General features: G+C 36.9%; 2 non-coding genes and 2 pseudogenes across 3 annotated transcripts; 1 reads left to right on the plus strand and 3 right to left on the minus strand.

Annotated features, from left to right (window-relative positions):
- The first annotated feature begins 919 nt into the window (after positions 1-919).
- Positions 920-5692, plus strand: LOC111022891 (pre-mRNA-splicing factor SLU7-like; annotated as a pseudogene). The gene is made up of 10 exons (XR_015790735.1): positions 920-1348; positions 1506-1669; positions 1748-1860; positions 2504-2920; positions 3025-3160; positions 3272-3571; positions 4382-4598; positions 4881-4984; positions 5213-5281; positions 5415-5692. The product of XR_015790735.1 is annotated as a pre-mRNA-splicing factor SLU7-like (transcript).
- Positions 5693-10303: 4611 nt separating this feature from the next.
- TRNAS-AGA (transfer RNA serine (anticodon AGA)) lies at positions 10304-10390 on the minus strand. Its single transcript has one exon. It is a non-coding gene; the product is annotated as a tRNA-Ser (tRNA).
- A 3344-nt stretch (positions 10391-13734) lies between these two features.
- LOC148211293 (uncharacterized) lies at positions 13735-15267 on the minus strand (annotated as a pseudogene).
- Positions 15268-23209: 7942 nt separating this feature from the next.
- On the minus strand, positions 23210-23315 carry LOC148211294 (small nucleolar RNA R71). The gene has a single exon (XR_015791117.1). It is a non-coding gene; the product is annotated as a small nucleolar RNA R71 (small nucleolar RNA).
- Positions 23316-23679: the final 364 nt, after the last annotated feature.

The following is a 23679-nucleotide window of genomic DNA, read 5'->3' on the forward strand; positions in this document are numbered from 1 at the left end:
ATGAGAAAGTTCACTCGATTTTCATGAAGTTTATAACATTATTTTAGTTTTATAATATTTTTTAAAAGCTTGAATTCTAGCGGTTAATGAAAGAATTTTTATGAGATTATTTTCTTATCAATTTACCACTCACTAAGTTTCCCAACATCTCAGCATCTCATTTTGTACGTATATGTCGTTCGCTTGAAAAGAGTTTTATATTTACACAAGGTTGACATAATAGAATATTTAGAATGATTGTTCTGTAAAATTAAAAATCAATTACTTCTACATTAAACATATTTTAGAAAACACAAAATATCATAACCATTAAGATTAAATAGACTAACAAGAACGAAATCTATGTTTGGGTTATAGGTTTAGCGTTTGATAAACTACCTAGTGGGTTCTCACATACGGACATCATAAATACCATCAAAACAATCTCAGTAGACAAATACTAAATTCTTGATACAGAAAAAAAAGGGTAAATTTCATAAACCACCCACCCCGAAATATGATAATGGTTGCAATTTCACCCATAAACTTTTAATTATAAAAATTAAACCCTTAAACTTTAACGAGTAGAAAAAGTAAACCCTTGAAATTTTATAAGCGAAAAATTTTTGTACAATTTTGATTTCCTCCATAAATCTTTCACCTTAAACATCACAATCTTCTTTTTATTTAAATCTAATATGAAAAAATCTTTAACTTTTTCATTTAAAGAATCGATTACAAAATTTTGAAATTTGAAAAATCAAGTACTAATTTAAAATGGAAAAAAATTAAAAAAAAAAACTGTTCAAATACAAAACGGAATGATTAAATATTTAATTAAAATCGTTCCATTATCCCAATTTAAAAGGGCATAATCCGAAATCCCAATCTAAAATTGCATAAAGTGGGAAGATTTAATGAAAATCAAATTTCCATAATCCCAATCCTAACCTTCTCTTATTTTTCATCTCATTCTCTCTCCAAGAAAATATCACCCTCTCTCTTGTTCTCTCTTACCTGTTCACGAAATTCGACGTCAGCGTCTCCGTTAGGCGGCGGCGCAACACGACGGCGACGGTGCAGTAGCAAATCCGGCGAACTCACTAAAATCTTAAAAGAATCTTGGATTTCAAAACCCTAATCGCAAATATCTCCCCGATTCCTCCTTGACCGACAGCCATTCAAGCGACTCCCACGGCACACTGAGGCGACGGCGGCGAACTTCTTCTTCGGTAACCTACGGCTAACCGTTGCCACGACTATATCACTGACCTTCGTCTTCTCGTCTTCGTTGGCTAGGGTTCACGATAACTTCGGTGTTTCTCTCCAATATCCCTTCTGTTCCTGTTGAAGATGGCTACTGCATCAGGTATTATTTCCAATGCGACAATTTTACCTAAAAAAATAAGTATCGTAGGAATGTAGGATTATGAACATAGTCTCACCTTTCTTGTTCGCCCGTGTTTTGTGGTTTGTGCATTATTGAACCAAAGCCAATTCTGGATGTCCTTAATATTTTTTTGCAGGTGCTTTCAAATCTAGGGAGGATCATCGCAAGCAACTTGAATTGGAGGAAGCACGTAAAGCAGGGCTTGCGCCGGCTGAGGTTGATGAAGATGGGAAAGAAATCAACCCTCATATTCCTCAATATATGTCCTCTGCACCTTGGTATCTTAATGCTGAGAGACCAGTAAGTTTCTCTCTCTTCCCCACTTTCTAGATTTTATGTTGGTTCATGATGATTTAAGTTGTTTTGATTTTATTCCAGAGTTTAAAACATCAAAGGAAATGGAAATCAGATCCGAATTATACAAAATCTTGGTATGATAGAGGCGCAAAAATACATCAGGCAGACAAGTACAAGAAGGGTGCATGTGAAAAGTAAGTCGGATGAATCTCTCCTTGTTCACCGTTATGTGTACTCCTCGGCCTATGGCTCTTGGCATGGACGTGTGCATAGTTCATTCATAATCATGGGATTGTGACTGTACCAGAAACTCATTTACAATTTTAAGGTTTGAGAATGGATCATGTACTAGGCACGTGTTTTTTTGTCCAAAAAAGCTAGTTATTTAGACTGCTCTATGTCTTGTAGTCCACTTGCTAGAATGTTAGGCTTTAAATTTAATTATTTTAAAGATATTTTGTTCTTTGATTTCCTTCTATGCACGAGGATGTAGCTTAAATTGGTCATGGTGTCACTGAACTTGTACAGTGTCAATTTATGAACTTTGGTTGATATATATGCGCTTTTGCTTTTGGATGGAATGGAATGAATATATTGGAGATGAGTATTCTTTACATTATGGAGTGCACCTCCCTCGACAATACAGGTCTAAAGTATAATAGGTTTGGAACTATAATCTTAACTCAGTTTAGGGGTTTTGTGGTGATATATGCAGTGGAAATTCCCTTTATATTAATCTTTCTCACCTGTTGTTTGTAATATTTTTCAAGCATATCCTGTTATTTAATTTAGCTTCCTTGTGACTTATATGTCGCGTATATTCTATTGCTTGTATAGTTGTGGAGCAATGACACATGAGGCAAAGTTATGTATGGAAAGGCCCCGAAAGACAGGAGCGAAATGGACTAACATGCACATAGCACCAGATTAGAAGATAGAGACATTTGAACTAGATTATGATGGAAAAAGAGATCGTTGGAATGGTTATGATCCAGCAACCTATGCTCGTGTCATTGAGAGGTATGAAGCTAGAGATGAAGCAAGGAGAAAATTTTTGAAAGAACAACAACTTAAAGAATTGGAAGGGAAAAATAATAAGCAGAGTGAGGATGCTGCTGAAGTTAGTGATGAAGATGAGGATGAAGATGATTTGAAGGTTGACGAGGCAAAGGTTGACGAAAGTAAACAAATGGACTTTGCAAAAGTTGAGAAGCGTGTTCGCACGACGGGTGGTGGAAGCACAGGAACTGTAAGGTATGTCTTGTAATGTTTATATGTTTGTTTAACCATTCATGTCTCCCCTGCTTAGTTCTTTTCTAGAATTTCTTAATGCTGCTAACTATTTCTTCACATCTTAGAAACTTGCGTATTCGAGAGGACACAGCAAAATATCTTTTAAATCTTGATGTCAATTCTGCACATTATGATCCCAAAACTCGGTCCATGCGTGAAGATCCTCTTCCTGATGCTGATCCAAACGAGAAATTCTATGGAGTATGTTTCAGAACATGGGATCACAAAGTTTCTATTTGCTCTAAATTTCAACAAAGTAATAGTTATTAATGTAGCATGATTCTAATATGTCGATCATCTTTGTTATAGTAGGGCGATAACCAAAACAGAATCAGTGGGCAAGCTTTGGATTTCAAGCAACTCAATGTGCATGCTTGGGAAGCATTTGACAAAGGCCAAGATATCCATCTGCAAGCTGCTCCATCACAAGCCGAACTTCTCTATAAGAACTACAAGGTTATTAAAGAGAAATTGAAGTCACATACAAAGGATGCTATTATGGAGAAGTATGGGAATGCAGCTGCCGAGGAAAAGCTGCCTCGGGAACTTTTACTGGGACAGAGCGAGAGGCAAGTTGAATATGACCGTGCTGGCAGAATTGTTAGAGGCCTGGTATTAAATCTATCCGAACATGTTCTTTTTATTTCCCTTCTCTAAGAATATTTATACCTGGAAATAATTAGTAGTTTGAATGTTGAGATCAGTATGACTATGACAGTAACTATATTTTATTTTCTGTATCATGCTTCCACACTTTATTAGACATGATTATTTAGAAGTATGGAAAGAAGAGTAAAAATTTTCTCCTGTTTCTGTTTGTTCATGCGTGCACGTGGATTGGGGGGAGTGATCAAGTGGATAAGAAAATGCCTGTTACAATTTTGAAACGGCATGATTGGTTGTGTTCTACTAATGAGAGGGCATTATGATAACGCATGGAGTTCCGGAGATCTGCACCTCTGCTTGAATTCATTGTATGTGTTGTATGCCCCGATAAGTACTTCATGATTGTGCTGTTGTTCACGTTTTAAGTTCATGTATAATTTTATCTGTTCGAGAATTCGAGAATTTCATTTTTTAGCCATCATGTTGGGATCCAGTGATCCACTTTTGGAAAAAAATGTTCATGGTACTGTGAAGTCACTCTAAAATTCATCATTCATCAGGCAATAATACTTATTAGTTCTGATTTAGCAATGCTATTTTTGAGTTTCTCTAATTGTTTTACTTTTGGAAAAACATGTTCATGGTTCTGTATTTTGCTCATCTCATTTTTCTGATTTTCTTCTAGTCACTGCATGTTTTGGACGTGTGAGAGTACTTAGGGTTATAATTACCGATGGATTGTGAAGGATGCTTACTCTCTCCTGATTATTCTTTTTCCCTTTCCTATTATTTTCTTATTCTTTTTTCCCCTTGAAGGAGATGACCCTTCCCAAAAGTAAATATGAGGAAGATGTTTTCATAAACAACCACACGAGTGTATGGGGTTCATGGTGGAAGGATCATCAGTGGGGCTATAAATGTTGTAGGCAAATCATCCGAAACAGTTATTGCACTGGTGTGGCTGGAATTGAGGCTGCTGAAGCAGCAGCAGACTTGATGAAGTCTAATATTGCTCGTAAAGCAACTTCCGAAGGTTAGTACTTGGGAACCTATATTATAATTTTTAAGTACTTGGGAACAGATATTATAATTTTTAAAAAATTGAGTTCGGAATGCCTTCCTGAATGTGGTAATCCTTTTGATGTTGCAAATATTATTTATCCACTGAAAGCGGCATGAATAATTGAGACCTTGAGCTAATTTGTGTCAGTTGCACCATATATACGCCTGCTTGCTTTGGATATTTAGAATAAAATTATGTTGTTCCATTTTCAAGATATGTAACTTTTGAATGGTCTTTTTAACATCAGTACAGATACACCAGCCCCAGCAGAAGAGAGAAAGTTGGCTACTTGGGGAAATGAGGTACCCGATGATCTTGTTCTCGACCCGAAGAAACTTTTTGAAGCCCTCAAGAAGGTAAGAAATTTAATCGCCCCTCTCAATAATAATATCATATGTTGTCATATGATTTTGTTACTTTGAATGGGTTAATAATATCATATGTTGTCATATGATTTTGTTACTTTGAATGCGTTACAATATTATCGTCTGATTTAGTTTGATTGAAAATTAATTGGCTCTTCTAGCCCAGCTTCTTCCAAAGCCTTATAATTTGTATGAAAATGGTGTTTTCCATCTCTACAGGAGGACGAAAGAAAGAAGGAAGAGAGGAACGAAAGAAAACGTAAATACAACGTGAGATGGAATGACGAGGTATGTGATATTTTCTTGCTTTAGTCAATAGTTCGGTTGCAAAGTTTGAATTGCAAGTTAGATTTTTGTTGTTTGTGTGGCTCCACAAGTTAGATTTGTTCTTTGTGTGGCTCAACATAGTGGATTTATGCAGGTAACTCCGGAGGACATGGAGGCATATAGAATGAAGAAGACACACCACGATGATCCCATGAAGGATTTTCTTCATTAACTTAACCTTCATGTATTGTAAATATTATTTAGTCTGGGTATTTCCTTTTTAATATTTTTGGTTCCATATTTGATGTATGGAATGTTGATATGTCGAGAAAAATTTATTGAAGTGTCATTTTTCTTGTGAAACACCCTCTCTCTTTTTCATCAAACATCATCATCTTCTTTCTCTCATCAATCATCTTCCAGCAACTGTATTTACGAATTAATTGTACATTTTTAATCTCAATTTCAAGCATGGAAACTTCACGAAATGTGAGAAACAGAGTTCTTTCGTAGTATTACTTTTTCAACCTTTGGCATCGTATGGTTTTTCTTTTACCTAAGGTCCTAAAGTATGAGTAATTTTCTTCTCTTTTACTAATTTTTCATTGCCTCTGATTCGTAGCCAACTTTTATGAGAGTTCTTTACTAAACATAAAAACTCACAAATCCAAAAAATAAAATCACGTATTGAAGGTCTTCATGATTTTAGAATCCTAGTTGACGAAAGCTTTTAGAAAAAAAGAGCAACTTTAAAATCGTGTTTTGAAAGATGTACTTTTGATGTGATAAAAAGATGAAATTTATATAGACAAAAGTTACCATAATCTTTGAAATACTTCCAAAACTATAGTATTTTCCATTTTTGTACTATATAAAAAATGAAATTTCATCGTGCCCCTACAGCTACAATACTGTCAAAAGAAATAATTTCTTTAAAATTAGGAAAGTGTTGTTTAACTTGGCCACATCGAATCCTGAATTAAATTGTTGTCATTTGTTATTGAAATTCGTATTCATTCATATGATAATAGGTATAGATTGTTAATAAAATTCATATATTTTCGTAAAGAAGAAAAAATTTGTTGCTCATCATTCAAATTTTGACAAGTGTTTATCATTATTATTATTTTTTTATAAGAAAAAGTTTCCTTTTTTCTTTTCCTCTTTGTGGGCCCTCGTCCCATCCGTCAAAATAATAGAAATTTATGTGAAAATTGGTAACTAGATCAACTGATACTGGTTTGTTTTTTTTTTTTTTTTTTTGGGAAGACAATGGTCATTTTCTATTTGTCTACTATAGTATAAACAAACTCTAAATCATTGTGAATAAAGGTTAGTATTTTTCATTATTTATTTATTGGTTCAATAATAGCTTTTTATATGCTTCAATTGTTTCAAAAATTGCCCTTTGAGTTGAACTGAAAACTTAAAATGGGTTCCACATGTATGTTTCGATTTTTCTCCTTCAGAGAATTGCATTTAGTTTTAAACTAGAGTTGGATTTTAGTTCTTGTACTGCACAGTCTCATTGAAATAAGCCATTTTGTCATAATAAAAAAGACAGAAAATATTTGAAACTTTCGAAAGAATATAATGGAGAAATAATTATTTAAGCTCCCTCTTGGCATTAGCATCCCAAGTTGAGAAAAGTCAGCACAAAAGCATTCTGTAATGGCTTCATTTGATGTAGTGCAGAATTGTTCTAATTGTTTGCCTTCATTTCTTGGTGCTGACTTGTCATTAAAAAGCATCTTTTATTAATTTTTACAAAATCCATGGGACTTTGAGCAAATTACCTAAATAAATATGTCTATTCTTCTACAATAACCCCTCTAAAGTTCCAAGCACCTAATCAACAATAATCTCATCTACCTTTTAAGTCTATAAGATGTTTCACCATTCACAAGGTTCTTAAGACCAGCTTTTAAGTTCTGCAACACCCTCTTCCATAACATCACAGACACGAAAGATGGGAACCCGTGCACTCTCGATTTTAACTCCTTGTACACTTGCTCGGCCCCCTCTTCGTCGATCTTGTTGGACACCCCTAACGATAGCCGATCTGAACACTTGGTGTTCAAGCTCTGAAACTAATGATGTGTTTGGGAGTGATGGTAGAATAAGTGATTTTGAAAAAAGAGATTTAAATAGAATTAATTATATTTTCCAAAATCACCATGAAAGTGATACCTTAAAACTCATTTAAAGTGATTTTAAGCTTTCCTAAAATCAAATTTCTAATTTTCCAAATATGATCAATAGAAAGAGAAGTGATTTTGACAATGACAAAAGTGATTTTGGTCATGTCAAAATCACTCCCAAATACATTCTAAATCTCATAACATAAACTATAACAATTGTGAATTGCAAAAGCGAGTATAACTCAGCGGTAATTGACATATACCTCCAACCTAAAGGTGAGTTTGATCCCCCACCCCACATGTTGCACTAAAAAAAAACTTTGTGAATTGTCATAGTTTTATATGATGGGCACAATATTTATAATCAAGTCTTGTTGCCTGGATTGAGCAACAATCAACGTAAGACTCAAACTTGAAACTTTAAGATAAGTGGTAGTCCACGAATAAATTATAGGAATACATTAGTGTAAACAAATATATATTCATAATACTAACATATTCCTATAGCTTGTCTTTTAAAGTCCCTAATTAATATAGAAAAACATTAAAAAAAATTATAAGTTTAAGTTGACATGGTTTCAAGGCAATACACCATCCAATTTCATCCTTGAAATAAAATTTAACAAAAAAGGGAGGGGGAGAAGAAGAAATTTGCATCTATTTTAAAATAGAAAAAGTGACTTAAAATTTTTAGGTTAAAAAATACATTTGGTCCCTGAACTTTGAATAAACTAACGATTTAGTCCCTGAACTTTCAAAAGTAACAATTTAATTCCTGTACTTTTAAATTTGTTATATTTTAGTCCCTGCTGTTAAAATTTTGGTTAGATTAAACGAAAGCGTGACGTGGATGTACATGTGTGCAAATTAAATGGACAACTATGCAGGCGGTTGGTTCAATCTCAGCTTTGCGCTTTGACCTGGATGACATTCTATATCATGTACCCATGTTCCTATACGTATATCGGCGAATGGTATGCAATTTCCTATTTTCGAATTTAGATCAAGTATCTCGTATCTAGTTGCAGGGGGGCGTGGCCAAGAAGCAGCCAGCTGACTGCCCCCTTCCATTCGGCCTTTCTTCGCTGTGACGGCAACATTCGCAACTACCAAAGTGCACTAAACCTAGTAGAGATCTTCGACCTAACGATAATGGAACTTCAAGCCCATTTTTGAAATCCGCTTTGTACCTTATTGTTGACCGAACCGGATGCACGCCAGGCCCAAATTCTCTCTCAGTCACCCTTTGACGAAAGGAACATAAGATCCGAAGTTTACGACTTGTGCTGGGCAAATTTCTGTGCCGGTTGGAGACCAGGTTCGTCAAGCGCTTTCCTCGCCGAGCATATGATTGCCCCGCCCACTTTGCCAGGACGGACGACGTGAGTGAGAGCCCAGACCATAGCGGCTTTAGAGACTTCTCTCTCGACTTTAACGGCGTATCGGTTGGATTCAAATTTGAACCAGTTTAGAACTACAAATGTTATAAAATGAAAATGTCTTCCCTTTCATCTCTCTTCCTCCTCCTTCCTCTGCTTCTCATTTGGTTCTTGTTTTTCACCTCCTTCCACAGTGGGCGGCGGCGGTTGCTCATCTTCGGTGGTTTTAACTTTCTTCTCCGGCGGTATTTTTGCAACTTCTGACGGCAAAAGTTCCTCGTTCTTCTCTTCGTTTTGTGCTTCATCACAACCTTGCGAGGTCTGCCCCTCTTTCTGCGCTGTACCGATTCGGTGCCGCCATGATTGGATTTAAAAGTGGAGGATTTCGCTATTGCCACTGCAATCTCCTTCGTCTTCTGGATCTTCTTCTTTTGAGAAAATCAAGAAAAAAATTAAAGAAAACTCACAAAATTGAGAGAATTTTCAATCAAACCATCTCTGTGGGTCAATTGAGAAGAAGAGGGATTGAAAGGGAAAAAAATAGAACAAGGGGAGAGGAGAGGAGTGAAAACCCAACATTAGGAAATGAGAGGGGGAAGGGAAGGGTTATGTTGTTATCAAATGGGAGAATTGGAACCACTGCTCATTTGTAATTTATCTTTTATCTAAACCACCCCCGTCGGCAGGGGTGGGGTTGACGCCAGCGACAAACTTCTGTATCATGGCGGCGGAGAGGAGGAAGAGAGGGTTGGGGGCTTCAGGGTGCGGAAGATAGTGCCGGAGAATATGCTAAGAAGAAGTCGTGAAAGAGAGGACATTTTTCATTATATATATATATATATATATATATATTTTTTAAGTTCTCAACCGGTCCAAATTTGAATCGTTTTGGGATTGAACCAACCGGTTATACAATTGTCCATTTAATTTGTACACACGTACAACCACGTCACACTTCCGTTAAATCTAACCAAAATTTTAACGACTAAAATGTAACTAATTTCAAAGTACATGGACTAAATTGTTACTTTTGAAAGTTCAGGAACTAAATCGTTACATCAAAGTTTAGAGACCAAATGTGTTTTTTAACCAAATTTTTATCGAATAAAAAAGGAAATTTAAATATAAGTAAAAGAATGGATTCTTATCAATAATACTCACTAGCCAATAATAATGAAACAAATTTTCCTTTTCAATTTCGTGTTCTTGACAACAAGATTAGAATGGTAAGTCATTTGGTCCAACTCGATTTAACCAAAATATTAAATAAAATGAGGTAAAATAAATTTAGCCAAATCGATGAGGTGTTCAAAGTGGGGTGGTCGAAGTTTGAAGGGGTAAAAGCGTAGGACAGAGGAAGGGGAGGATAAGTCTATAATTAAAAGTCTTAAAAAAAAAGTCAGAAGCAATAAAAATATATTTGAAGGGGTAAAAGCGTAGGATAAAGGAAGAGGAGGATAAGTCTATAATTAAAAGTCTTAACAAAAAAAGTCAGAAGCAAGAAAAATATAAAATAAATAAGCCGTGAACGGCAGGATTCAAACCTAACCTGCGCGGGCAAAGCCCACATGATTTCTAGTCATGCCCGATAACCACTCCGGCACGCCCACATGGTTGAAAATTGTGTACTGTTCATTAAACATAAAACTTGTATTAATTTTTAATCAAGGGGATGTAAAATTAACAAGAAAAAGTGGAGATGCGGGGTATCGATCCCCGTATCTCTCGATGCTAAGTGAGCGCTCTACCAGCTGAGCTACATCCCCAAGATGACTTGAGATAGTTAACACTTACTTTATTATACACTATTCTTTCATTTTTTGTTCAGTTTAAGCCCTGCAGTAACATGGGAGACTAGTATATAAAATCAATAATGCATATATCGTCAGATTCCAAAGAGCAACTACTTGACAAGGATTTTTATTTCGCTTCTGGTTTCTTCAGTTGTCATGTTTTCGTTTTTAGAAGAACTTGTTTAGAGAAACTTACCCTGACACTCTTTCGATCGATACACAGTTGAGTAGGCCGATCATGAACGCAACAGGTGGGGGAGCGATCCAGGTCAGGGAAGGCTAAGACGGTATCTCGTATATGGGTAGCAAGAGGGCGCTTATGCCCCGACGGTGGGGCCTTATGGGGAAGGGCCCAATACGGACAGCACACCCCCCACTTCAAGCGCACCTCTTTATCGACTGAATCACTCTAATATTCTAGTCGGTGGAACCAGTGACCAAGCTTCTGATCCATTCTGATCTTGGTTTTGCCTAGTTAGTCTTCTTATTCTTCTAATGATGAATGAGCCATTGATTTGATCGAACTTGAATGAACAGTTCCAGAAAAAATAACGGTATATATAGTGTCAAATGTAAATGCATATACATAAGTCAGCTGTAGCAATTCAAGCTATTCAAATCTATAAAAGCATAAGAAAAATTTCTTACAATACATAAGAATGCAACTTCCAGATTAATTTATAGTGGAGTAGCATTAGGTTATGAAAGAAGGTTAATTAATTAATAAAATAATTAATTGATTTTGTATCATTGGAGCTTATAATCGGTATGTTCATAAAGTCCCTTCTTACTTTAAAATTCATTGATCAATTACGTTGGAAAAAATTAAAAAAAGTTTGAAATGTTCAAATTTAAGATAAATTAAATTTCAAAGGAACAATATAGTTTATATTAATGTGTATCGGGTACATATACTCTCATGGATATCCCTTTTCTACCGCCTAATGCAGAAACCAAGTCTAGCACATACGCCAGAACCCTCATGCGTTCGATGTGATGCAAGAATGTGTGCCCGAGTCCACGATTTACATGTGCACCCTTTATGAGACCTGGAATGTCAACTACTGTGAATGATAAGTCGTCATAATTCAAATTTCCCAAATTTGGCCTAACAGCTATGAATGCACAATACCAACTATTGGCTTTTCTCTAGAAATCAGATAAAAGTACAGCAAAAAAGTTCTAGTTTCCTTGTTGAATTTTTAATTCTAATAATTTTAACAGAAAAAAGATAAAGAAAAAAAAAGATTACATTACAATTAAGTCCCTAAATTTGATGATGGAATCTATTTACTTCCTAAACTTTAAAAAATTTTAATTTCCTTATTGAACTTTGAATTATAATTAATATGTAGCCCGTAACATTAACAGTGGCATAGGAATCAGATAAAAAGACTTGAAAATTTTATTTAAAGATTAATAAGAAATATGAGCTAAAACAAGGTAATATGCAAGTTACCCAATTTTGAATTATAATTATATGTTTGAAAATTGTTGTTGGAATTGCACTTCAGATGCAACAAAATATAAGAAAATTATTGAAATGAAAAGTGTCAACATTTCTACTCGGTCTCAACAAAGAACAAGATTAGATACGTGGTAGAATCTTAGCTAGTAAACCTTTACCTAAGAACTTTTTTTTCCTCTTTTTTTCCCCTGATATACTTTCATTACCAAAACCAGAGAATAAAAAGGAGATAGAGAAATCTCCAGCCACCAATTGGCGACTATGCGAGTGATTCCATAATTACAGAAGGGTTTAGTAATGGCAAAACAAGTGGAAACGAAATTTTTTTACAAAGATCCCAAAAGGAATTGTAAAGCATTTTTCAACACTTATCACACCCTTTTCTTTTTTTAGAAGTTTCTTTTCAAGTACAACTCGTGAGTATGGAAAGTTGGGGATCGAACTCACAACCTCTTGATTGGAAGTATATGTCAATTACCGCTGAACTATGCTCGTTTTGGCACTTATCACACCCTTTTCAATTATTGTTTCTTTAACAAACTTACCCAACATAGTCGAAGAAGCTTAACTAAGGAAATTTCCAACCATTCGCAGCTGATTCCTTTTTCTTCTTCTCTTTTTTTTTTAATAGGAAATCCGTAGCAACTAATTCCATTGCAATCTAATATAGAAAGAGAGAATTTCTCTTCGCTTATAGAATGAAAACAAAACCATGAAACACAGCGATTACACTAGAGAACTTGTACACAGCACTACGGCTACTTGAATTCAAAACTTTACTTTGGACGTGAGCAGTTAAAGATCTTCATACATATATAGAAAGAAAAGCATATAGAGAGAGAGCTCCTTTAGCATATCAATTCTTTTACAAATCATGCCACTCTAATATGTTCAACTCTCTGCCTCCTTCTACCATTTGTCTACCGTATTGAGTCAAAGGTATGTCACATTATTATTTAGCTAACAGCAAGATCTACGTAAAGTCACAACTCAAAATTTAGAGACGTAATTGAACTTTTAAAATTTAGAGACGTAATAGACACGTCCATCAATAGAATCTAAATTTAAAGATTGACCCAACAAATATGAACAGTTAAAAGACTAGAAAAGGCAGTGAAGTTGCACACATAAAAATTAAGAGAAGATAGATGAGACTGTTCCGATCTTGTTTTTGGAAGATCCATGTCCTCCTCTGCTTGCATTCTGCAAGCTATGGAAGCAATATTGATTAAAATTATAATTCTGTAACTATAGAGGTAGTTTACCAATCTGATACATTTCTAGTAGAAGTATAAAGAAAGACTCAAGTATACAATATGATGCTTAGACTTGTTGGAGGGAATATGGTGAGTAATAGGAAATGGCAGAAAAAAGTCATGGAGAACTTGAGGATTCTCGCAAGCCGTTTTTACAAACAAAAACCTCATCGTTCTCCCTTTTCTGGCCCCTCAACCACCCCTCATCTTTTGCAAAGACAAAGTTTGAACTAGCTTAATTTTGTTGAGCCAGAGAACAGGCGGATCTAGAAATTTTGTTCAGGAAGCTTTATACTAATTTAATAAGTAATTCTTTGAAGTAAAAAAAAAAAAGTAATTCTACAAAATCATAAATGAAATGAGCTATAATTTAATACATCATAATTGTCTTCTATGAGTTTTCATATTATGAAATCGCTGCATAATAACTTCATTATCTATTTTATCAAATAAATCTTTATCAATGCATGTGATAAGAATGGATAAACTTTATCTTTAGTTGTCCTCACCATGTTTAGTGCAAGATCACTGATATTTGTTAGTTCAACAAATATAGTATCTGAACGCATATCAATGACGTAATTTGAAGCTGGTCCTCAAGAACAACAAGATCAGTAGTTGAAAAATCTCTAGAATAAAACTGAGCGAGACGAATAAGTTTTGTCTTTCAAAAGCAGCAAATGAGTTGCTCGGATTCAGGCATGCTACACAAAGAAGCAGATCTGTACTTGTTTCGGTAAAATGATTGTTCGGCTCTTGAAGTTGCATATCAATGATCGTGTAAGAAACCTCAACACGGTAATGGTGCATATTTGTGATTGGCTGAGATTTTCGTCTTTTCCTCTCTCGAATTGAAAACATAGCATTCATCTCAAGCATTTCAATATCATGCTTATCACAAAAATTAGAAACTTGATCTAGTATTGAATCCCAACTTAATTCTCTCATTGTTTGTAATTTTTCTTTACAAATCCTGACCAAATTCACTACACTCACGATATCTTGATCTTTACTCTATAGTGCTTGAGACAATTCATTTGTGATTACCAATACAACTTTCATAAGATGCATATGAAAAATGAAATCAAATGTCTGAATCGAATTTATTAGAACCTTTGCTTCATATTTTTGTTCAGAAGTTGACCCATCCTCTACAATTGTCTCGATAAAGCTGACTAGAGTATTGAAATGTGATCCCCATCATGTATCTCATTGTCGTTTAATCATGTATCTCATTCTCTGTGACTTTGCAAGGGTCAGCGAGGAAATGGTACTGGCAGCTATTGGCTCACTCCATTTCCTCTTGGAAACAGCTCCACAAGGCATTTATAGCCCAGTTTGCAGCACAACAAGAGACTCTGCATTCAGCTCAGTGCCTATTCAATATAAGACAGAAGTCGGAGGAAAGCTTGAGGGATTAAGTGAGAAGATTCCTCACCGCACAGATCAGGGTATCATGCAACGAGGAGTTCGCCTGCTCAGCGTTCGCTTCGGGAGTACGCCACAAACAGTTAAAGTGGTCGTTCGCTAAAAAGTTTGAGTTCACTATCGAAGCTAGCATTGAGCGAGCTAGAAAGTTTATGCAAGCCAGTGAGCTAATTCTTGGAAGACCCGTCAAGAGCCAGCTCGTCACGCGAAAGAAGAGGTCGGGATAGCACCAGAAGGTCGCTGCAATGCTGGCGACAGTACGACTGCAACTCCCGGAAAAAGCAGGATCAGAAGCACGGCCGACCTGAGTAGTATGATCGCTTCATGCCTTTGAACATCTCGGTAGCTGAGATCCTCGCTAATATCCATGATTCGAAGTTCGACCTGCTTACCGAGCCTAACCCATGCACCGAGACCCTAAGAAGCGCAACAGGTTTAAGTTCTACCATTTTCACAAGGACCATGGTCACGACACCTCTGACTGCTACAACTTGAAGAGGCCGATTGGGGGCCTCATCTAGAAGGGATATTTCAAGAAGCATGTTTGGGGGGGGGGGGGGGGGGAGCTCCCAGCAGAGGAGGAAAGAAAGCAGGCAACTCGAGAGGAGAAAGGACGGAAAGGGAGAGGATGCGGTCTCCCTCAAACCGACCTGCCGTGATCAATATTGTAAGGACACGTTTATCATTTAAGTTGTAAAAATAAAAAAGAAAAGTAAAGAAGAAATTTAGAATTTTTACTTGAGTTGGAATTTGGAATTTTTACTTGAGTTGGTTTATGAGGACATTATGGTCCTTTACCACCAATGAAATAAAAAAAAGAAAGGAAATTTTGGTTTTGGAGCACGTGTAAAACAAATGGCTTTAAAGGAAAGAAAATAAAAGAAAGAAGGAAAGAAAACAAAAGAACATAAAATAATGAAAAGAATAGGAGGAGAAAAGGAGATTTCTGTTAATTTTGGAATGATTTTCAGATCTTTTGAGGAAGAAGTGAAATTGGTAACTAGTTATGTTTGAGATTATTGTGAAAAGAAATTTGGAATGAATGGAAATTGGAACTTAGTTGTGGGTTTGTTCTTCCATCATTTTATTTATTCAAAAATCCGGTTAAAAGAGTTAAAGAAATAGATTTTGACCTTACTAATCAATTTTACAGAGAAGGTAGCTTTTATTTTTTGGTTTATGGCAGAAACTGGACAAAGAATTTGTTAGGGCTGTTGAAGAAGGAAGATGAAAAATAATGAGGGCCAAGCTTAAGGGTTTTGTTAAGGGGATTGAAGATGTAACACAAATCAAGTGGAAATGGGTTATTGGTTGAGGAAAAAAAAAGAAAAGAAAGAGGAGGAAGGAAGAACGGGAGAAAATTGGTGGGTTTTAATGGAGAAGAAAGAAGAAGAAGAAGATGAAGGTTGTTATTGGAAGAGAGAGAAAGGAATTTTGGGATAAAAATTAAATAAGAAAAGAAAAATGAATTGGGTAAAACTAAAGGTGTTGCTAAAGTGAATGAATCGAGGGAAAGTGAAATTGATTGGTAAATTGTGGGTCACACTCCTGAGTAATATAAAAGAGAATAAGTGATATTTTTAAATGAAGAGAGAGAATGAGGTTATGAATTTGGATAATTGGTTTGTTTTGAAGATATTATGATTTAAGTTGAAATAAAGTTTATGTTGGAATTAAGTGAATTAATTTGGTATTAAATTGATATTTTAGGTCAGAAAAGTTGCGAATATCTCAGTTTGAAGGATTTGTGAGTAATTATTTTATTATACGTTTTGGATATTATTATTGGATTTATGAGTAATTATTTTCAGAAATGTTTTTAGATATTTACTATTATAGAATTTCGAGAAATTATATGTATGATATATGTTATAGTATTTCTGTTGAGAATGAAAATAACTCTGATTGTTTGAGATTTTAGAAATGTTTTAGAATTTAGAGAAATGTTCTATGATTTAGAAAAATATTTGAAATTTAAGAAATGTTCAAATTAGAACGAAATAAAATGTGTTTGTCTGAGAATTTAGAAATGTTTCTAAGAATTTCTAAATAATGATTCCAGAGAAATGTTTGAAGTTTATTGAATGTTGTTAGAAATAATGATGTTAGAAATGTTTTGAGAATAACTGTATTTAATAAGAATTAGAAATGTTTTATGTTTTTAGAGAATTGTATAAAGATTTTAGAAAGAAAGATTTCATAAAGAATTTGAGAAACTTTTATGAAATGTTATTAAGACCGAGAGATTTCAGAAATTGTTTTAGAATTTTTATAAAATCAAGATTTCAAAAATAGTTTGAGAAATAGAATTTTATGAAGTGTTCTTAGAAAGAAAGGTTTGAGAAAGTTAGAAATAAATATTTTAGAACTGGTTTAGGAAAGAGAAGCTCTTAGAAAGAAGAAAATAAGAATTTTAGAACTATTTATCAGATTGAGAATTTTATACAGAAATAAGTTTTCAAACCACCATATTATTGTATCCAGGTGATTACTCGTATGCTATATGAATGTGTTTCTATTGTATACCCAGAAATAGAAAGTCTTTAGGACCATTTTACTCCGTGCATTGAGAGAATTATTCTATTGTGTGTATTGAGATTACTCTATGCCAGTGGACCAGAAATAGAATTATTCTGCTATGTGTATTGAGATTACTCTACGCCAGTAAACCAGAAATAGAATTATTCTGGTGTGTGTATTGAGATTACTCTGTGCCAGTAGACTAGAACAAGAATAGAATATGGGTACATATGTGGTATTGAGTTTTCTTAAGCTGTTTTATGGTTGAAAGAAGATATTTCATATGTTTTTATAAAGTGATTTTAGAAAGTGTTTTCCTACCTCTGTTTATGTTTGAAGAGAACGATTTTACAAATTTATTTAGAAAATGTGTGTTGTTACAAGTTTATAATGAAAAAGTTTACTGAGTTTTTAGTGGCCCAAAATTTACGAAATTTAAATGAAAAAGTTTATTATTTTGAAGTATGTTTTGCAGAGCTTCAAAACTTCAGTTGTTTATGGAAAGAAGTTTTACAATATTATTTTCATATTAACTTACCACCCACTAAGCTTTCCAGCTCACTCTTTATCCTTTGTTTTTTCCCCAAGTTGTATATGAGTTTCAAAGAAATAGTGGATCAGCTTCTGGCATCCAGAGTCGTTGAGAAATTGCATATCATTTGTAGGTACATCATGAATAGTGTATCTAGAAAGGGTGTAAGAATAGATGTAATGTAAAAGTTACTTTAAAAGTTTAGAAGAAATTAGACTATAGACTCCGCACCAAGTGGGGACCATGGTCGGCGCGGCCTGTTCTTGAACTAGTAGGTATTCTTGGATGGGTCGTGTCAAAATGATCTTAAGGACCAAGTGGGGGCCAAACGGGAAACAAGCGCAAAGCACTAGCTTGAGAAGCTCGCCATGAAGTATGGGCGAACACAACTCATCCCCTATTAGATCCCATTTCCGGAGGAAGATATGAAGGTCATGTACAGCCCTCACAATGATGCCTTGGTCATAGTAGCCCAAATCAACCATGTGACAGTGGGGTGCATACTGGTTGATGGAGGTGTTTCAGCTAACATTCTATCATTTTCTACTTACATTGCTTTGGGATGGGATCGAGGTTAGCTTAGACCTAGCCCCACTCTGCTGATCGGTTTTGCAGGGCAATTGTTTAAGCCTAAGGGATGCATAGGCCTCCTCATAACTTTAGGGGTAGGAGAACACCAGACCTCAAGGATGACATATTTTGTAGTGGTCGAAGTCAGGTCTGCGTACAACGCAATATTCGACCGACCTATCATCCACAACCTGTAGGCTGTGCCATCTACACTTCATCAAGCAAAGAAATACCGAACTCTTAAGGAAGTGGGGACGATACGAGGCGAACAGAAGACCTCGAGGGAATGCAATGTGATGGCCCTCAAACTGACCTGCAACGCCATCACCGGGGGCCCTGAGCTCCAAACAGCCAAGTCACTTGACGAGTAGAGCCATGGAGAGCCCACGAAAGACCTGGAGCTTGTCCCATTGCTCGACCCAAAGAAGTGCGCAAGCATCGGTACAAAGCTGGGGGCCACCGAGAGGGAAAAGCTCATCTAGTTTTTGAAGAGCAACATCGACATATTCACTTGGTCACACGAAGACATATCTGTGATCGATCCCAACATCATAGTTCATCGTCTCAATGTAGACCCTTATGTGCGACCTATAAAATAAAAAAGACGACTTGTAAACTCTGAAAGAAGCGCAGCTATTGTAGAAGAAGTCCAAAAACTTTTGAAAGCTGAATATATCGAATAAGTTAATTACCCTGTGTGGCTCTCGAATGTAGTGTTAATAAAAAAATCAAACGAAAAATGGAGGATGTGCATAGACTTCAATAACTTAAATAGGGCTTGCCAAAGGGTAGCTTCCCCTTCCCAGGGATCAACCAGCTGGTCGACACAACATCAGGTCACGAAATCTTGAGCTTCATGGATTCCTATCAAGGGTATAACCAAATAAAAATGCACACCCCCTACCAAGAACACACCTCGTTCATCACCGACTAATGACTCTACTGCTACAAAGTAATGCCTTTTGGGCTAAAGAACAATGGAACGACCTATCAATGCATGGTCAATAAGATGTTCACCGACCAGATAGGTCGGAACATGGAAGTATATGTGGACGACATGTTGGTAAAAAGCAAGAAGACGACCTCCCACATAGCCGACCTGATGGAGACATTCGAAATCCTCCAAAAGTATCAGATGAAACTTAATCTGGAGAAATGTGCGTTCGGGGTCTCTTTTGGCGAGTTCCTAAGATTCATGATCAACCAGCACGGAATAGAGGCAAACCCTGAGAAGATCCGAGCTGTATTAGACATGCAACTGCCTCATAATCTAAAACATCTCCAATGTCTCAATGAGAGGATCGCTGCATTGAATTGTTTCGTGTCACGATCTACAGATAAATGCCTGCCAGTCTTCAAGGTCATACGGAAGAAAGAGCACTTTGAGTGGCCCCAAAATGCCAAGTGGCTTTCGACGAGCTCAAGAGCTACCTGAGCTCGACACCACTGTTATCAAAACCACTAACAAGCGAAGGGTCAAGCGGCGGTTGACTTCATTGCAGAACTCTCTCCATTCCCCATCTCGGGAAAAGAAAACCTAAGCAGATAGGTCCTCAACGTCGATGGGTCCTCAAACGAGAAAGGTAGTGGGGTCGGAGTCCTCCAGGCATCCAATAGAGATCAGTTCGAGTACGCGGTAAGGTTCAACTTCTCAGCTTCAAACAATGAAGCAAAGTACGAAGCACTGATAGCCGGCCTGTGCATGGCAGAAGCCATGTGGGCCACGCGTTTGGACATCAGGGGCGATTCGCAGCTCGTAGTCAATTAAATCACTGAGAAGTATCAAGCTAAGGATGGTCGAATGGAGAGATACTTACACAAGGCGTGAGAGCTGTTAGTTTTACTGCAAGAGTGGATGGTGAAAAGACCTAAGATTTTTGGGAGTTGTGAAGAAAATTAAACTTGAGAGGCTGTGAATGAAAATCAGATTTTTGGGGAGCTGTGAATGAAAATCAGATTTGGGGGCTCGGTGAGCGGTGGCACAAAACCCTAAAGAATAGGACAAGAATAAATATAAATAAAATATATTTTTTTAATGTTAGTGTATACCATTGGTTGGTTGGTCGGTATGAGGGGTTAATTGATGCCAGGTCGGTTCTAGAATTCTAGAACCGACCACCGACCGATCCTCTTTGGAAACCGACCGACCACGACTTTGGTTTGGTTGGTTTTGGTTGGTTGGTTCAATTTTTTGGGTTCATTTGCTCACCCCTACCTCTGTTCAGGAGCAGGAAGCAATGCGCATAGAGGTAATGGCCTCGACCTGGATGGATCCCATGAAGGTCTTTCTTCGGGTGAAGACCTACCAAAATAGGTTGAAGTCAAGAAGGTGAGACGCAAGTCAGCAGGATACATCCTCCGGGGCGACGTACTATACAAGCGAAGATTCTCTCTCCCACTACTGAGATGCCTAGATCTGGAGAGGCGAACTATGCCCTAAGAGAGATCCACGAAGGGGTATGCGACAATAACGCAGGAGGCCGAGACAGGGCTACTACTGGCACACCATGGGGCGAGACACCATGGAGTTCGCTTGCAGATGTAATCGGTGCTAGAGGTTTGCAGCAGCGATAAATAAGACGCCCGAGCTCCTCATGTCGATCTCCAATCCTTAGCCATTCGCCCAATGGGAGATCGACCTCATTGGGCCTCCCACCTAGAAAGGACCAAACAGAGTTCGCTATAGTAGTTATGGATTATTTCACCAAGTGAGCAGAGGCCAAGCCACTGACCACTATAACTGAGGCAAAAATCACGAACTTCGTGTGGACGAAACTCATCTGTAGGTTTGGCATACCGATAACTCTCCATAAGAGAGTTATTTCTAGTGTTTATTCGAGTGATTTTATGGAAAGAATTGTTAAAGTATGTCGGTTTTGGTGCCCAATTAGCATAGAAAAGAGTAGAAAATTGAATCCGAGCTAAAAGCCCCAGGTCTTGAATACGGTAGCTAAATATTGCACTAAATGTTCTTATTTCTGGTGTAAATGCACAGGTTTGGAAGTAGAAGACACCAAGGGAGTGCTAAATCTAGATAAGAGTGAGCAAAACATTTTCAAGGCAGAGGAGATAAATGCTGGAGCGAAGCAAAGTTGGAGCATGGATTCACTGCGCAGTAACAACCCAGACATGGGAATTACCATGTCCGTATAATTTTTAGCTGGGTGCCCTAAAATCGGAACCCAATATAAAAGGGGTATGTTGCCCTAGCCGCCATACACAGATCCTAATAGAAGCATGTTTTTTAGAGCTGAAACGACAAGGAGGACGATTCTCTCCATTTTCAGGCCAGAAAGCTGACGCTAGAAGGGGATATTCCACGACAGTCTCGAGCTGTCAACTTCTTCTTCTTCGATTTTCTGATGTCTCCCTAAGATGGGTTGTTTTCCTCTTCTACCCACTGTATTTTCTTCTTCATTTATGAGCTAAACTCTATTTCGGAGGAGATTCCCTTGCTGTAACTGCTGTAAAACTGAATCTCTAGCTACTTTACTCATTTGTAAATGAAGATGTGTTTATTTCTTATATCTTACTCAATATTGTTAGCCACTTTCTTCTGTTTGCTAGCTTCGGTATTGACTCGGGAAGGTTTGCGGTTGCTGATTTGCTTCATTTGTGATTAACACTTTTCTATTGTATTTTGTGGACTATCAGGAATGAGGTTCCCTAATCATGCCTAGAACTTGTTTTGATTTCTTGGAAACTTAGCAATGGGAGTTGTGGGTTTCCATATTCGAGGGTCTCGGAAGGGAACCAAGTCGAGTTGGGCACTAGTGAATGTTGTTAGCTAGAGGGTAGGTTGATAAGTCTGTGAATGCATGTGAATCTCCACCACTTTTCCAGATCTATTATCTCCCCGTTTTCATATTCTGTGCTGGTACTTCTTTTTGTTATCAGCTTTACGAAGTGTGTCTGCTGTTGCGGTTTGTTTATTGCTTTGTTCATTTTATGTTTACTTATTTAAGTTGCAAAACAACATCTATACTTCTTTATTTTACGCTTTTGGTATCTGTGAACACCATTTCAAATATCATTTGAAGTTCCTATGGATTCGACCTTGTTTCATACTACAATCAACATTTTGTGTATACTTGGACGTGTTGTCAGCACGGTTGTGTGGACGTAACAAGTTTTGGCGTCGTTGCCGGGGACCTTAGTGATTTTATTTTAAACAATAGTGTTTGTAGATACAATGCTTAATAGAGTTTTCTTTTTCTCACATTTCTGTGTGGTTGTAGGTACATGAACGATTTTGAGAGCTTGGAATATATTATCAATCACGAGATAAAACGAACTTTCCATAGAAATCGACGAGAACAAAGAAGAACCCAAGCTGAAGCAAATATGAATCCACCGAACCCAAATATGCGCCAACCTATTCCACCGAATGTGAAGATTGAGGAAAAAGTAGATGAGGTTCTTGTTACTACTGACCTTGAGGTAGCAGTGCCCCTCTCAATGTTGTATTACTAGCAGATGACATTGTAGAGAAATTAGGGCGTATGTAGCTTCGACTTTCTATAATTTCAACCCAGTAATCATGGAGCCTGAAATTGCAGCCCCAAAGTTCGAACTCAAGCCGATAATGTTTCAGATCTCCAGACAGTGGGCCAATTTCACAGACATCCTACTGAAGGCCCGCATTCACATCTGAAGTTTTTTTTTTTTTTTTATGGGGGTATGCAATTCGTTTAAGGATGAAGAATGCAGCAAGGAAATGCTGTGGCTTAAGTTGTTCCCCTACTCTCTTATAGATGAAGTCAGGACTTGGTTGGAGTCGCTGCCTTCCGAATCCATTACAAGTTGGGATGAATTGACCGAAAAATTCTTGATGAAGTACTTCCCACCCAGCAAGAACGCTAAGTACAGAAGCAATATTAACAACTTTCAGCAATTTGCTGGGGAATCAGTGAGCGAGTCATGGGAGCGTTTCAAGCGACTGCTTTAAACATGCCCTCACCATGGAATCCCAAGATGCATCCAGATTGAAACATATTACAATAGATTGGATGATGCTACGCATCTAGTCATTGATGCCCTCACCATGGAATGATGCATTGCTAGCAAAACCTTATGCTGAAGCATTCAATATCTTGGAAAGGATATCATCGAACAACCATTCATGTTCAGACCCTAGAGCTATTCAAGGTAGAGGAGGTAGGAGACGTAACGAATACGAATCATATTCTGCTCTGAATTTAAAAATTGAGAATCTGACAGATTTAGTGATGAGAAGGATGACACAGTAGAGTACAGTGGGAGAATCTGCTGGCAAGGCAAATGTTAGCCACATTCAGGGGATTTCTTGCTCCTTCTGCGAAGGAGATCATCA

The sequence above is a fragment of the Momordica charantia genome (assembly GCF_013281855.1).
Source record: "Momordica charantia cultivar OHB3-1 chromosome 5 unlocalized genomic scaffold, Mcharantia_2.0 BLBB01000005.1, whole genome shotgun sequence".
Classification (NCBI taxonomy): domain Eukaryota; kingdom Viridiplantae; phylum Streptophyta; class Magnoliopsida; order Cucurbitales; family Cucurbitaceae; genus Momordica; species Momordica charantia.